The sequence below is a fragment of the Orbicella faveolata genome, unplaced genomic scaffold (assembly GCF_042242905.1).
Source record: "Orbicella faveolata isolate gen_17 unplaced genomic scaffold, um_ofav_v1 contig_2, whole genome shotgun sequence".
Classification (NCBI taxonomy): Eukaryota; Metazoa; Cnidaria; class Anthozoa; order Scleractinia; family Merulinidae; genus Orbicella; species Orbicella faveolata.
The window spans coordinates 3,564,646-3,570,000 of NW_028301547.1; positions in this window are offsets into that span (position 1 = coordinate 3,564,646).

The following is a 5,355-nucleotide window of genomic DNA, read 5'->3' on the forward strand; positions in this document are numbered from 1 at the left end:
ACCGTTGAAGATTCTTGGGGAGGTTGTTTGTTTAGTTTAATTTTCAACACACAATGCCGTCAACTGTGAGTGGTTTCAACAAAAGAAAAATACTGAACAGATTACTTGTTATTAAAGACTGAAGGCGAAACAAAATACCTTGTCCACATACGAAACTTTACACTAACTCAATCGATGAATGAAAGGAATGCTTTAAACCTTTGACGTGCTGCGACATTTTGAACCAGTCAGCAAATATTTAAGAGCATTTTGAAGTGAAAAAACAAATTCCCCTTTTTATCTGCCAGTCTTCCCGACTATATAAAAGAAAGAATGGATTTGCTGGCAAAACAAAGTTGTATCTTAAAACTTACAAGCCCCAGAGAAAAGCTCAAGATTGTATGTCATATTGCCGACTTCATCGCGACCAAATTGTGGCACAGATTAATCTACAGGTTTTTCGATAGGAGGGAACTTCATTTTCTAATATGGACATCATTATAAAGGTGCGTACGTTTTACCATATTATCAACACTTATATCTGATGACATTCTTGCTTATTCTTGATTACATACCGTTCCTGATATTAAGACGTAAACATTATTACTTTTAACAGTGAAGACACCCAGAAAAGATTAATTTCTTCGTTAATTCTAAGCGGAAACTGAGACAGTGCCAAGTTTTAAGTTGACGAGGAGAAGAAGCGGAAAATATGTTTCTCAACCGTGCGTAGACAATAGAGCTTAAAAAACTTGTCATCAGAAGTACCTGTTGTTGACATAAAGTTTAAAATTCCCCTTTTCGTCCCTTAGATACAGTGTTTGGCTGTTGTTACCACAAGAAAAGCATTTTTCTTCCTTTTTTTTTTTTTTGAAAATTGATCGTTTTGTTTCACAGATAGTCTTGTGCATGGCTTTAAGCTATTCCAGCCCGACTGATGCAAAAGCTATTTTCCTACAGATGCCATGGCTACGAAGCCAGGTTGTCGAGGCTCTTAAACCAGGGAAAAGCATTCACCAAGAGACTGAGAAAGCAATGAAAGTGAACGAGTTTCTTGACAGTTCAACTCTGCATAATCGCACTGCCAGGAATGTTCACCCGTGTATTTCAAGAATGGTCACAGAGTACGACTGGTGTAGAGGTAACTGGATTGTAAAGGTGCAGTGCAAAAGAAGACATACTGCTTGTAATCACGTGATACCCAAACACAGAATACCCAAGTGCCACACAGTGTACGGCTTCAGAAATGCCACTTTCGTGAACAAATGTTCTGCATTGCCAATAGATTGTCAATGTGCCTCTTAAATTAACTTTGACAGAAAATGTTACAGATGTGCCGCTTGAGAAATTCTGACTGATCCCTCTTCAAGAAAACTATTGTGTGAAAGTATACGTTTTCGGAAATTACAAACTTTTATTGTAATTGTAATCGAATGAGCTATCACAGACAGGTACAAATAAATTTGTTTAGAGTTTTTAATCAAACCTAATATCTATGGTACTTCGTCGAATGTATGGAAAAGCATTACCTCAGATACGTTCCAACGTTAAATTGTAAGTAAATCCTTGTACATATTGTATTTTATTAGCAAATATAGTTTAAAAATAGTTAAGAAAACTTCGGAACCATTTCTGTAATTATTTCCTCATGATTTGAAGAGCACGCGCACTTTTTAAAGAGTATCGAAAGAATGTCTTGAACGCTTCTCAGCAGCATTTAAGAAATAAAACGATTGTTTGTTTGCTTTGAATTGTTTGTTTTCTGTTCCTCTGCCATTACGAACGCAATGCAAAAAAGTGGACTGCAAGAAAACGAATATTTACAAAACGAAAATATGTTAGTTAACTCAGTTCAACACCGGTGCGGGCGAAAGTTCTGTTGCAGATTAATCACTTGACATTGAAAGACCTGTTGAAAGACGGAAGTAAAATCTCACTTAAAAGGATTTTATGTTTTGATACTTTTACGTCATACCTCTAGAGATCAAAACACTATCAAATGACAGATGTTGCATCAATCTCCCATTTGGGATGAACGAGTTCAGGTATAAAACCAGCAACACCCGACACGTCGTTCTGGTCCGTGAAAACAGATTTCAATTTCAGTAGAAAATTAAGCTTGGTACTCCAGCAAAGTTCGGTTCACGGCTTACATGAACATTTGGGTCTAGTCAGACGATACATATCAAAAATTAGGCTATACCCAGTGAAATATTAGGATCTCAGTGGTACTAATAAATCTTGCGACATAAAACTTTCAATTTGTGATACATGCTAATCTCCTTTTCTATTCGTTCGTTACGGTCATTTTAGAGATCTCTGAACAAAAACATGTTTGTCTTTCTAGAAAATGTCCTGAAAAGGCATCCGAATATGCATATATTAAAAAAACTAGTGAAACCGTGTAGTGCCGCTGGTCAGAGGGAGCGAGTAATCTTGGAAGTCATCTTGAAACAACAGTCGAAAGTGCAGATAATGTGAACAAAACTGCCGATGATGTCACAAACACTGGGCTCTGACTTAAGAACTGACAGTTCTAATATTGAACCAAGGGAGAGGCAACATCAACAAAATCTAAAGAAATTTCCGAAATGAATCTGACAGAATTTGAACAAGGGATTTAGAGATCGTTACTCTGATTGGCCGACATAAGTGGGTCTTTCTTGGTTCAAGCCGTTTTATTGAAAATAAACAAAGCTAGTTTTTTAGATTTACCTGACCAGTATGAACTAACTTAAACACAAACAGATTTAGTGACGGATTTATGGCACCAGTGCCCGAACCTTCTTTGCCCCGTCGCTTTAGGCTGAAATCGAAAAATATCGGCCACACTGATATCAAACTAACGCCTATCTGCTACATTACTCTGTAGGAAGGCGGAAGTTTAAAAGATCATTGTCAGACGAAAGTGGCTCTCGTGGAAAAGAATGACGTCATGCGCGAAGCAGATCAAAGCGGATGCAAAAAAAATTATGGAATAACATCACAAACTGCGGATGTTTGTTTTTGTTAACCTATTGACTATGTAGTTGTGTTTTTAAACTAAATCTTACTGAAAGAGAAACAACTACACACTGATTTCAGATGAATCGTTGTCTGTATTCAAGTGACCTATCTGATCTGTATTTGAACCCTCGAAGTTAACTTCGGTGGAACCCAGATGCAATTTATAGTTCCAAAATTAAACTGCATGCGCATGCTGTATAAGGGAGATTTAAAGATAATGCATCCAGCGGGAATTTTTTTGTTTGTGTTTTTGGCATTTTTGGAAGACTGGAAAGACCGATTTTTGGGGAGGTTTTTTTTTAAGTTTCCATCGAGCAGCTTAAGGATTAACGAGAAGTTTCAACACACAATGACGTCAATCGTGAGAGGTTTCAACAAGGGAAAAATACTGAATAGATTACGTGTCATGAAAGAACGCGAAACAAAATATGATGTCCACATAAGAAACTTTACACTGACTCAATCGATGAATTAAAGGAATGACGTGACATTTTGAACTAGTTAGCAACTAAATAATAATATTTTGCAGTGAAAACAAAAAAAATCCCCTTTTTATCTGCCAGTCTTCCCGACTATATAAAAGAAAGAATGGATTTACTGGCAAAACAAAGTTGTATCTTGAAATTTACAAGCTGCGAGGAAAAGCTCAAGATTCACAGGACGAAATCACATGTTTCCGTATTTCTGAAACGTGGCGGAAACATGCAACTCCATGTTTCCGTTATGTTTACGTCTTGCGGAAACGTGAAAATTCAAGTCTACGTGATTCCGTCACGTTTCCGGGACGGAAATGCCAAGTCACGTTTCCGTCATATTTAAGCTAGCAGATTTCCGCCGTTGTTCGTTTCCGTCATGTTTCTGCAAACGGATTTGCAGTTGTTTGATACATCTACCAAAACACAAACGCGAGATGGCTCTTTGAACGACAATGGATCTTAACATTTTAACCAGTAGGAGACGAACTACTGCTGCAGCCGCAGGAAGTACCTCACCTCACACTTCGTAAAATGACAAATATAAGGTGGTATGAGGAGTCCCTGTAAGGACCCTTAATGTATAACGACTGTGCAATGATCAGTATACGTTTGCTCCCTTATTCCCATGTATGCTAGTTCTTACACATAACCGTACACAAAGTGTCAGGGCAATCTTATATTTATTCCCTTAACCCAGTAATCCAACTGAATTTTTTACCTTGCCTCTTTATGCACTACTGAATATAGTTTTCATCTAAAAATATTCCTGGTACGCAACTTTCCAAATGTTTCCGTCAGGAAGCGATTTGAGCCGGTTCGAAGCCAGTTGAGCCGGCTGGCCCAAATGAGACAGTTGTGTGAATTGAGCTGGTTGGGCGAAATAAGACAGTTTTGTCATTTAATCCAGTTGAGCCAAATGAAACAATTGTGTCAATTTGATCTGGTTGGGCCAAATGAGACATTTGAGTTATTTTAGCCAGTTGGGCCAAATGAGGCAGTTGCGTGATTTAAGTCGGTTGGGCCTGATGCGACAGTTGTGTCATTTGACCCGGTTGGCCCAAATGAGACAGTTGTGTGAATTGAGCCTCTAATGGGCCAAATGAGACAGTTGTGTGGCTTGAACTGGTTGGGCCAAATGAGACAGTTGTGTGATTTGAGCCAGTTGGGCCAAATGAGATATTTCTCTGATGTAAGCTGGTTAGGCTAAAATGAGACAATTTTGTCATTTGAGCTGGCAAGGCCAAATGAGACATTTGTGTGCTTGGAGCAGGTTGGATGAAATGAGACATTGCTGTTATTTGAGCTGGTTAGGCCAAATGAGACAGTTCTGTCAGTTGAGCTGTTCGAATCAAATGAGACAGTGGTGTGATTTGAACGAGTTAGACCAAATCAGGCAGGTCTGTGATTTGAGCCAGTTGTGACATTTGATCAAGTTGGGCCAAATGAGACAGTTGTGTTACTTGATCCAGTTGGCCCAAATGACACATTTGTGTGAATTGAGCCAACTGAGCCAAATGAGACAGTTGTGTCATTTAATCGGGTGCGGCCAAATGAGACAGTTGTGTGATTTAATCCGGTTGGGCCAAATGAGACTTATGTGTGATTTGAGCTGGTTGGGCCTAATGAAACAGTCGTGTGATTTGAGTCGGTTGCGCCAAATGAGACAGTTGTGTCATTTAATCCTGTTGGCCCAAATGAGGCAGTTGTGTGAATTTAGCCAGTTGGGCCTAATGAGACATTTGTGTTATTTGAGCCAGTTAGGCCAAATAAGTCATTATTGTGATTTGAGCCAGTTAGGCCAAATGAGACAGTTGTGCTATTTGAGCCAGTTGAGCCAGATGAGACAGTTGTGTGATTTGAGCCGGTTGGGCTAAATGAGACAGTTGTGTCAATT